The following is a 12451-nucleotide window of genomic DNA, read 5'->3' on the forward strand; positions in this document are numbered from 1 at the left end:
CACATTCAGGTCTATCAAATATGCATCTATAAGAAGTTCTCCACGTGTATGTATGTATGTATGTATATATATATATATATATACACACATACATACATACATACACACACACACTATATATATATATTTATTTATATTGTGTGTGCGCGCGCAAGGTAACAATATAGGAGTAGTCCCCCTGTTTTGAACTAGCATACCTTTTGAACCAATATATCTATGCATTTTATTGTAACACTAAGATTTTGAGAGAACACTTCTCTCTATAGTATATGGTAGCCATTATAGTTTTTTTTTTTTTTTTGCAAAATAACTTTATATAAAATTATATTTTATTATGATTAATGTGTTTGTCTTTTTATTCTTAGTATGTCAAAATTTGCTCTATAAACATTGTATATATGCAATATTCTCCTGAAGAAGCGGTGCATTGTTCCACGAAACATGTTGAGCACGCTAAACACAGTCCTTACTGTGAGAACTGGTAAATTCAGTCTTTGCCGTTACACCCGAGATATTCTACAGAACTTTTTTTATATAAATAATGTATGTATTTTAAATATATTGTTGTAAAATGTGTGAATCAGTACCGCTTGGACCTTGAAAGCTTGTCCTGAAAAATTGTATGTTAGTGAAAATAAAAAAAGTATCACGAACAGTACTCAATTTTCTCTGTAAATTGAATAAAAGCCAACATTTTTATGTACAATTTGTTTCCCAAGCGTTTGTATGGTACCATTAAAGTCCACTGTGGCCCCAATACAAAATATTTTTTCTAAATTCATAGGATGAAGGTTACCTACCTACCTTTTTTTTTTATTTATATTTTTTTAGGCACTCCAATTAACTATCATAAAATCAATAAAGTTTTAATAAATAAAAAAAAAAATAGAAACCACAGAATATTACACAACTTATCACCCTCCACCCAACACAAATGTAACAGGTTTGCTTTGTGGGAAATGAGAAGAAATAAAGGAAAACATTTGAATATTGTTCAGTCAAACGATTCTGCAGAAAAGGTTGGGGTTATGGACACGTGGTGTTCTATAAAATAAGCTGCAAAAAAGTAATTAAAACAAGTGTATTTTTTTTAAAGCCTCAATGTCTACTCTAGGCATCTCTGTACATATGGCACAACCAAAAGCATCAGGGACTGTAGGAGAACACCTATAGAAGTGATCCCCAAGGTGACAGGGTCACTTTAAACAGATAAGCCACCACAATCAAATAACACCCAACTTCAGCAAGTCCCATGCTGGTCTTCAGATAGTAGTCACGTAAAGTAATGCTAAAAAGTCACTCGATTACACCAGATTTATTTTTTTAAAGTAGACCATATTTGCTTTATACATATAGGGCTAGATTCAGAAAGAATTTACGCCGGCGTATCTATTGATACGCCGCGTAAATTCAAAGCTGCGCCGGCGTATCTTCTTTCTGTATTCAGAAAGTAAGATACGCCGAAATTAGGCTACGATCCGACTGGCGTAAGTCTCTTACGCCGTCGTATCTTAGTTGCATATTTACGATAACTGCTAAGTGGCGCTTCCGTTAATTTCAGCGTAGAATATGCAAATTAGCTGGATACGCCGATTCAGAAACATACGTGCGCCCGGTGGATTTTTTTATGTCGTTTGCGTAAGGGTTTTTCCGGCGTAACGTTACTGCTGCTATATGAGACATAGCCAATGTTAAGTATGGACGTCGTTCCTGCGTCTAATTTTGAAAATTTTACGTCGTTTGCGTAAATCGTTCGCGAATAGGGCTTTGCGCAAATTACGTTCACGTCGAAAGCATTGACTATTTGCGACGTGATTAGGAGCATGCGCACTGGGATACGTTCACGGCCGGCGCATGCGCAGTTTGTGAGAAACGTAATTTACGTGGGGTCATGTTTTATTTACATAAAACACGCCCACCTCTTGACAATTTGAATTCGGCGCACTTACGCCGGCAGATTTACGCTACGCCGCAACTTACGAAGCAAGTGCTTTGTGAATACTGCACTTGCCTCTCTAAATTGCGGCGGCGTAGCGTAAATAACATACGCTACGACCCGCACAAATTTACGTCCCCCTACCTGAATCTAGCCCATACTTCAGTAGCAGCAACTACTACTGGAAAACAGGACTTGAACAGGCCACTGAATAGTAATGAAAGGTGTGGAGCTAGATTTGGGACAGCTCTATAATGTCCCAGAGAGCCTTCTTAAAAAACAAAAACTACAGGATGCAAAGAAAAAACACATTTCAAGTCGTCATAACATTTAAATAGTAATTTTGATGCAACTTGTGCACGTGTGTGACACATTTAAATGTTAGACTTGCAATGGGTGGAAACAATCCAGTACAATGACTGTGCAGATCTGGCAAATAAATGGCCATGTGATGCCCAACCAGCTCATAGATGTGAGGGTCAGACGTCGCAGGTTTTGTTCATGTAAACTGTTGGCGCTATATAAATCCTGTATAATAATAATAAATAAAAGTATATCTTAAGAATATGTAAAACGCAACATTTTATATTCCTGATGTGCCTGTTGTACCATGTACTTTGTACGAAAGGGTATCCCGTTCTCTTTGTATTGCTCATTTTGTGTGAAATCCTGCCAGTCACTCTGCTTTCCTATTAATAGCTGACCACACTAGGCAGAACACACCATGGTCAGTTCTCTAGCTATGCTGGGAACTCAGGCTGCTCTGCTCCAATAATCAGACTTGTTCTGACATCCCCTCCCCCTGCACACCCATTCACTGAGAAGATCAGCATGTTGTTGCTTTTCCTCCCCCAGCTCTTAAGCAGCTGAGAACAGAGGGAATGTTATCACTTCTAAAACAGGGGAAAATAAAAAGTATTTACCGTATTTATCGGCGTATATCGCTCACTATTTTCCCCTTAAAATATGGGGAAAATCGTGGGTGCGCGATATACGCCGATAGCCGCTTCCCGCGCTCTGTTTGAAATCCTGCGACGACATATACCGAGTGCAGTACACTCGGGTACATTCGGCCAGGTTCGGCTTTGCTCGTGCTCACGCATAAACATCACAGAGCGTGAGCTAAACCGAGCCTTGCCGAATGTACCCGAGTGTACTGCACTCGGTATATGTCGGCGGAGGCATTCGAACTGAGCGCGGGAAGCGGGGACTCGACGTGAGGCGCGCGCTGGAGAAGCCGGGAGGACACCATCGAGGCCGCAGACGGACGCCGGACCGGACGATGGACGCTGGGAAGACACCAAAACTGTAAGTAATAAAATCATATAACTTTTTTTTTTACAGGAATTTCGGGGGCAACATTGGGGGTGCGCGGTATACGCGGGAGCGCGTTATACCGCATAAAAATACGGTATCTTTATTTTTTTCTCTATACACAAAAGTTTTGCCTTTCATCTTAGAGAAGGAGTACAGCCAAATAAGCTTCAGCCCCTCAACCACTTTAGCTGAAAAGACAGCAGCCGGGGGTGTGCACATGCTACATGCGTGTTTTGCTACAGAAATCCCTGTTACTTTTGGCGGGCAGTACCATCCACCAAAACACAAACCAGTCAATTAAATAGAGGCGTACATCAACCATGTGCAATGAAAGCAGTCGAGGTGCGGTAGTATATCGTTTAGGGCAGGGATATGCAATTAGCAGACCTCCAGCTGTTGCAGAACTACAAGTCCCATGAGACATAGCAAGACTGACAGCCACAAGCATGACACCCAGAGGCATGATGGGACTTGTAGTTTTGCAACAGCTGGCGGTCCACTAATTGCATATCCCTGATTTAGGGGGTTACAACAGGTGGTGAGGAGGCAATACAATGCCTCCTCACAGCCTGTCAAAAGCGCTCTAAATCAGCAAAACGAAAGTAGATCGCTCTTCAGAGATCAAACGCAAGTGTATACGATTCCCAAGACTATAGTTTCCCTTTTTAGGGGTAAAACACACTGCCGTTAGATCAGTGTTTCTCAATTCCAGTCCTCAGGCCCCCCCAACAGGTCAGGTTTTCAGGATTTCCATTATTTTGCACAGGTGATTTGATCAGTTTCACTGCCTTAGTAATCACCACAGCCTTTTCATCTGAGGGAAATCCTGAAAACCTGACCTGTTGGGGGGGCCTGAGGACTGGAATTGAGAAACACTGCGTTAGATACAGAACAGAAGACATTAATAGCTGGATTCAGGTAGATGGGCGCATCTTTCAGGCGGCGTAGCATATCGTATTTACGCTACGCCGCCTTAAGTCAGAGAGGCAAGTGCTGTATTCACAAAGCACTTGCCTCCTAAGTTACGGCAGCGTAGCGTAAATGGGGCCGGCATAAGCGCGCTTAATTCAAATGAGGATGAGGGGGGCGTGTTTTATGTAAATGATTGGTGACCCGACGTGATTGACGTTTTTTTTACGAACGGCGCATGCGCCGTCTGTGTACATATCCCAGTGTGCATTGCTCCAAAGTACGCCGCAAGGACGTATTGGTTTTGACGTGAACGTAAATTACTTCCAGCCCCATTCACGGACGACTTACGCAAACGACGTAAAATTTTCAAATTTCGACGCGCGAACGACGGCCATACTTAACATTGGCTAGGCCACCTAGGGGGCAGCTTTATCTTTACGCCGGCATACCTCTTACGGAAACGGCGTATCTTTACTGCGACGGGCGCACGTACGTTCGTGAATCGGCGTATCTAGCCATTTGCATATTCTACGCCGAACTCAACGGAAGCGCCACCTAGCGGCCAGCGTAAATATGCACCCTAAGATACGACGGCGTAGGAGACTTACGCCGCTCGTATCTTAGCCTAATTTAAGCATATCTGGTTTCCAGAATACGCTTAAATTTACGACGCCGTAGATTCTGAGTTACGCCGGCGTATCTACTGATACACCGGCGTAACCCTACATGAATCTAGCTATAAACCTAGAAAAGGTAAGTTGGCTATGCCAACTAGTGTGATCTCTCATTAGCTCAAGCAAACCCCTAATGAAAAGAATCAGCAATACATTCCTTTCATGCAACACATGGGAGATGGACATGATTACAGCAAAACTACCATTCACATTGAGATATACACACCACAAATCTTAATGCTGACAAATACATAATATGTTGCCTCATTCTAAACAGCATGAATCGACACAAAAATAAAATGCAGAACACAAACGGATCAAAGAAAATGCATTCCTATTTTATAACTGAAAAGACAAATCTAAGGGCCTGTTTAATCTCTGCAATTCTACACAGCGGCCGCCAGAGGTAACCTGCAGAACACGGGGGAAATGACCCGAGGTCACGGGAGGTAGATCACAATACTGGGCCACAGTGCACTCTCATACAGTACATGTTACCGTTTTACCATATGCTTTCAGGCTTAGAGGAAAAATGGTAAAAACACGAAAAACAAAATTAAAAAAATAAAAACAAAGACACACACTTTTGTGTATTCTCAACTCAAACAAATGAGAGAAAAAAAAAAAACACACACACAACACATTCACGCACATCTAAAAACAGAAATGATACTGTATACCATATAAGTTGTAAACAAGGATTAGGGGTAGAGGTTGACCGATATATCGGCTGGCCGATATTTGGCGTTTTTTAATTAATCGGCATCGGCCGATTTGTGCTTTAAAAAGGCAGATTTAAACTTCAGCACCGCGACTTGCAAAAAGCTTCTGTAAGAGCCCATTCACACCTCCGCGACAAAACGCCCGACGCTCGTGCCGCTGGAGGGGAGAATTCCCATTGCTGTCTATGGAGATGGTTCACATCTCATAGACGCCGTACGCCTGCAAAAAAGTCCCGGACCCTTTTTTTCAGGCGGCATTGGCGTTCGGCCATACAAAGCAATGGGAAGGCTTTGTTAAAAGTTACACACTCGCGGCAAAATATGCCGCGTACGCGGCGTATCTTGTCGCGGAGGTGTGAATGCAGCCTAATAGAAGTCAATGCAAGTTGCCTGAAGTTTGCCATAGAAGACTTCTCTCTCCTGGGCAGCCTGCCAAGTTTTGAGAAAAGTTATACAATGTTGCTACTTATCAATTAACTGAACTCCGTGTAGGAGAGTTCTCAGTTTAACCATTTAAAAGCTAAATCTTTTTTGACACTTGTAGCTTAAAGTAAAAATCCTGTATTTTCTGCTAGAAAATTACTTGGAACCCCCAAACATTATATATTTTTTTTAGCAGAGACCCTAGGAAATAAAATAGCGATTGCTGCAATATTTAATGTTACACGGTATTTGCGCAGCGGTCTTTCAAACATATTTTTTGGGGAAAAAATATACTTTAAACAAATAAAATAAAAAATAACTAACTAAACAGTAAAGTTAGCCCATATTTTTTTTTTCGGCCAAAAGTTCTCATTACCTGTTTTTGTGTATTACATTTTTTAAAAAATGTAATACACAAAAAAACAGGTAATGAAACATTTTGGACGAAAAACTAAATATGGGCTAACTTTACTGTTTAGCCCAGAAGCGCCTGAAAAAAAATCGGCCTAACATATCGGCAAAAAAAAAAAAAAAAAAAAAAAAAAAAAAAAAAAAAATCGGCATCATAAATTGGCTATCGGCCGCCGCGATTTCTAAATATCGGCATCGGCCAGAGAAAAACCCATATCGGTCGACCTCTAATTAGGGGTCATGTCACACCAACAACTTTGCAACAGGTTTGTATCAGCTACAGACTTGCTGCTGCGACGTTACCTAGGCAGCTACAATCCCTGGTGTGCCGTGGTCATCAGCAGCTGCACCCCAGAACACTACAAGATAGTACTGTAAAATCTGAACTCCGGGATAAGAAAATATTCTCTAAATACAAGTCATGTGTATTCATATATGAACCTTGGTGTGCTTGCAGATTTCTACAGCAGTAGCCTCCGAGTCAGTTTCTAGTAATAAAGACCTCCTTGTAAAAGGTGACTGGTCTTACATCAACCCCCCGCTACAGTCATCCTATAGGGGGCAATGTACAGCACAGTGATTATTTCAAACATTACAAAAGGGTAAAAAACTGGGTTTGTACAGGCGTTTGATGCTCACAAAGTAGGTTTATATTCTTTGTGAATTTTGAGAAATACATTTGACATTTGTGTGCCTGGACTTCAGTTTGATATTGGCAATTCTGAAGCTAGCTTCAAAAACCATGCAGCATGAAGGACATAATGGGCCATTTCCAACTACGCAACTGAAAAATCACCAGTGACTGCTAATTGAGGGAATTGGGGCAATGCCAAACCAGACGTCATCCCTGCCCAGGCAATGAAAGCGGCCAGCAATCGAGACCTGGAAGCCGGTCGCCCAAAGAGGTCAATGGCTGGTTGAGGAACTCAGGAACGCCACATCGCTGGAGCCGAGTATAATTCCACTTTAAAGTGGTTATAAAGCCCAAATTATTTTTTACCCTGATGCATTCCTTGCATTATGGTAAAGAATGTTAAAGGCATCAGTATCCTCTTTAACCCACCCTCCTCCTTTTTTACTTGCCTGAGCTGTGAATGTCTACCATCACTTCCTGGGCTCACAGGCTTTGCTGATGCAGTGGCTCCCGCTACTGTCAATCAAAGCCAAAGGATGAGGGAGCAGGGGCAGGGAGAAAGTTCTGCTGGCTGGGTCAAGAAATGCAATGAGGCTCAAGAGTGAACACGTGTCCCCATAGAAAGCGGATTGCTATGGTGGCACTTGACGGAGGAAAAGGGAAAAGGTGCTCCGGCAGGTGACCTGAGAAGAGGATGTTAAGGGCCGCTCTGTGCAATGGAATTGCACAGAGCAAGTTTATATATATATTATATATATATATATATATATATCAAAAATAGACACACACAGGGTATGGAAAGTATTCAGACCCCCTTAAATTTTCCAGTCTTATCTTGGAGCCATTTGCTAAAATGATTTAAGTTCATTTTTCTAAAATGATTTAAGTTCATTTTTCTCCTCATTAATGTACACACAGCACCCCAAATTGACAGAAAAATACAGAATTGTTGACATTTTTGCAGATTTATTAAAAAAGAAAAACTGAAATATCACATGGTCCTAAGTATTCAGACCCTTTGCTCAATATTTATTAGAAGCCCCTTTTGATCCAATACAGCCATGAGTCTTTTTGGAAAAGATGCACCAAGTTTTTCACACCTGGATTTGGGGATCCTCTGCCATTCCTCCTTTCAGATCCTCTTCAGTTGTCAGGTTGGATGGTAAACGTTAATGGACAGCCATTTTTAGGTCTCTCCCAAGATGCTCAATTGGGTTTAAATCAGGGCTCTGGCTGGGCCATTCAAGAACAGTCACAGAGTTGTTGTGAAGCCACTCCTCCGTTATTTTAGTTGTGTGCTTAGGGTCATTGTCTTGTTGGAAGGTAAACCTTCGGCACAGTCTGAGGTCCTGAGCACTCTGGAGAAGATTTGCGTCCAGGATATCCCTGTACTTGGCCACATTCATCTTTCCCTCAATTGAAACCAGTCGTCCTGTCCCTGCAGCTGAAAAACACCCCCACAGCAGGTTGCTGCCACCACCATGCTTCACTGTTGGGACTGTATTGGACAGGTGATGAGCAGTGCCTGGTTTTCTCCACACATACCGCTTATAGAATTAAGGCCAAAAAGTTCTATCTTGGTCTCAAACCAGAGAATCTTATTAATCATCTTGGAGTCCTTCAGGTATTTTTTTTTTTTTTTAGCAAACTCCATGCAGGCTTTCATGTGTCTTGCACTGAGGAGAGGCTTTCATCGGGCCACTCTGCCATAAAGCCCAAACTGGTGGAGGGCTGCAGTGATGGTTGACTTTCTGCAACTTTCTCCCGACTGCATCTCTGGAGCTCAGCCACAGTGATCTTTGGGTTGTTCTTTACCTCTCTCACCAAGGCTCTTCTCCCCTTATAGCTCAGTTTGGCCGGACAGCCAGCTCAAGGAAGGGTTCTGGTCATCCCAAACGTCTTCCAGTTAAGGATTATGGAGGCCACTGTGATCTTAGGAGCCATAAGTGCAGCAGAAATTTTTTGGTAATCATGGCCAGATCTATGCCTTGCCACAATTCTGTCTCTGAGCTCTTCAGGCAGTTTCTTTGACCTCATGATTCTCATTTGCTCTGACATGCACTGTAAGGTCTTATATAGACAGGTGTGTGGCTTTCCTAATCAAGTGCAATCAGTATAATCAAACACAGCTGGACTCAAATGAAGGTGTAGAACCCTCTCAGGCTGGGTTCACACTACTACACTACTTTCATCCTACTTTGCTCTGCTACATTGGTCCTACACTGATCCTACATCCATCTGACTTTCATGAACAGGATACTACTTTGATCCGACTTTGTGATAGTCTGACTTGTTCTTTGACCAATCAAAACAATCCCTGAGTGAGATAAATTCCTTTTACTGCTGCTGTGATCACATGTCGGATGTCAAAAGTCGGATCGTTAGGACAAGGCTCCTACTTTGGTCCGACTTCAGTGATATTCAATGGGCTGAAGTAGGATCAATGTAGGACCAAAGTAGTACAGGGAGCATTTTCAAAGTCAGACCGACTTGTGTAGGACCAGTTAAGACGGCTCTCATAGGGAAACATTGATTTTCACACGTCATGCTACATGAGCTCCCAATGTAGGACCGTTTGTCGGACAAGTGTGAACCCAGCCTCAAGGATGATCGGAAGAAATGGACAGCACCTGAGTTAAATATAAGAGTGTAACAGCAAAGGGTCTGAATACGTCGGACCATGGGAAATTTCAGTTTTTCTTTTTTGATAAATCTGCAAAAATGTCAACAATTCTGTGTTTTTCTGTCAACATGGGGTGTTGTGTGTACATTAACGAGGAAAAAAAATGAACCTAAAATGATTTTAGCAAATGGCTACAATATAACAAAGAGTGAAAAACTTAAGGGGATCTGAATACTTCCCGTACCGTATGTGTATTCCACATACAGGAAGCCCATAAAGAAAAGGAGTTCCATTACAGATATGAAATGGTTTAGGTGGAGCTGTGATGCTGCAAAGGCTAAAAAGGTTTACATCAGTGTGCTGCATTACCATTACCCTACATATAAAACTTACATTTTGATAAAATCGCACCAAAGCTATATAGTTTTGATAAAAGCGCATTAAAGAAGCAACACGCAAATTTAATGCATCACACCTAAAAACAAACACACTTACAATAAACTGGAGGCTATACCCAAACCGCAGTCAGTTGTGAGGGTTTTACAAGGACTCACGTCATGGTTAGCTCTAGAGCAGTGGTTCTCAACCTTACTAATGCCATGACCCCTTAATAAAATTTCCCAAGTTGTGGGGACCCACTAACTGTAAAATTATTTTTGTAGTGTGGGTTGTCAGCATCCAAGGCTAGCCAACTAATTTGCACCCCTAACCCACGAACATTTAGCACTCTGAGTCCTTTCCACTCGCACTGTATTAAAACCCGTTATGGTACATTTTAGGATGTACCACTCTCTCAGGAGATGGGGTCCCCTACAGCCCCTCCCACTTCACATTACTCAACAGTCAGCTGATCTCTAGTCTCTGCCCCCCAGCCATGCCATGATCTGAATGGGTGGCTGTGAAGAGGCCGAGTGGGCAATTGCTCGCTCCAGGGACAGCCCCGGTGGGCTTTCAGAGACAGCCCTGCTAGGCAGCCGCAAAAAGGCTGGGAGAGTGGTACGGGCTTCAAGAACATCCCAGGATTTGGTGACCCCTGGCAAATCGTCATTTGACCCCCATGGGGGTCCCAACCACCAGGTTGAGAACCACTGCTCTAGAGAAAGTCACCAGTACGGTTTTGTCCTAAACGTCTTTATGGTGTGGAAAAATTTGGGGGCGGCGGTGGGGATAGGAAAATAATTGGATTCTCTTGGTGCTTATTACATTTAAGGCATAATCTAGGCCTCCTCCCCACTCAACAGAAAAGACCCAACAATGATATGCCTGGTCCTTTGGCACAGAGGTATATATATTATATATATATATATAAAAAAAAAGATAAAAGAAAGGTCACAATGGCACCGTCAAACGTATACTTGCTTAGGCCCCTTTCACAATGGTGCAGGGGCAGAGTCATGAGTAAAACGCCGCTATTTTTAGCGGCGCTTTACAGTCAATTTTGCAGCGCTATTCGGACACTAGCGGGACGCTTTTAGCCCCCGCTGGCGGTCAAGAAAGGGTTAAAAACCACTGCAAAGCACCCCTGCACAGACACTTTTCCGGCAGTATAGCCACAGTGGCCCACCGATTTCAATGAGCGGTATATACACTGGAGAGACAGAGTTTCAGGTCGCTTTGCAGGTGCTATTTTTAGCAATATAGTGCCTGCAAAGCGATAATGTGAAAGGGGTCTTAGAACTTTCCTCTATGTGCATATAAAATGCATGTAATGGTTTCTCAATGGTGCCAGTCACACTGCGTGTTTGCCAGCATTATGGTAAGTGTTGCTGTGTTTAACTAGACATATAAAATGTCCAATACATGCAAATGTGCCTAAACCTGCTTTAACCCCTTCAGGCCCAAGGGTAAACCAAATGTTAATGCCCAAGCACAATTGTTTTCTTGCAACTTTGACATGTGTTAGTAAAACTAATATATATATATATATACACACATATATACACACACATATATACATACATATACCACAACTCCTTTGTGCATCCAGGTAGATTGTACCTTGATTTTCTTCAAGACAAAATTGGGCTATCCTTTTATAGGAAATGGTAAAGTAGATTTTTTTTTTTTTTTAATGCAAGCTGTATATCTCTTGTTACAACCACAAATCAACCACCAAAGAGCAACTCAAAATAAATTCTCCTGTTCGCAGCAATACCACATGTGTATGAGATAGAGAGGTGATAGAGGCTACCACAGCGATCAGGCGACCCAGAATCAGGAGTTCCTGGCCCAGATCATTACATAGTGCTTGGTGAGACCCCGGTATCTGTGCTGGGAGCATGCTGTGCGCCGCACTCCCAGTACAAAAACCAGATAGGCATCTATGCACCCCCCATGGCAAAAAGCCCAGTCCAGTGAGGCCCGATATATGCGTTAGGTCAGTGTGAATGGGTTAAAAACAGAAATTGTGCTACAAAGCAGGAAAAATGATCCAGAATGATCTACTTCTCCTGTGTTTAGAAAAGTTAAAGGCATTAGAGCCGATGTAAATGAGGCTTTAATCTCTACCTTTACATGAATGGGGAGTTGCTCTGTGATCTACAACCCCTAGCCTTTTAAATTTCCACAGAAGACTTAAGGGCAATGAAAAGTATGAGAACATCTGTAGGAAAGCATCTTCCCAACATGTGGATAATTAAGAGAAGAACTGTCATAATTATTCATAAAACTGAATAGCCACCAACCCCTACAACAACCAGTCCTCAACACAGCCGATTTCTGATGGGGATGGACACTACATGCAAACCACGCTTATTCTAGGAATTATTAATCCAAAAGCTGTAAATCACGGAACAGTCT

This window comes from Rana temporaria, chromosome 2, assembly GCF_905171775.1.
Source record: "Rana temporaria chromosome 2, aRanTem1.1, whole genome shotgun sequence".
Classification (NCBI taxonomy): Eukaryota; Metazoa; Chordata; class Amphibia; order Anura; family Ranidae; genus Rana; species Rana temporaria.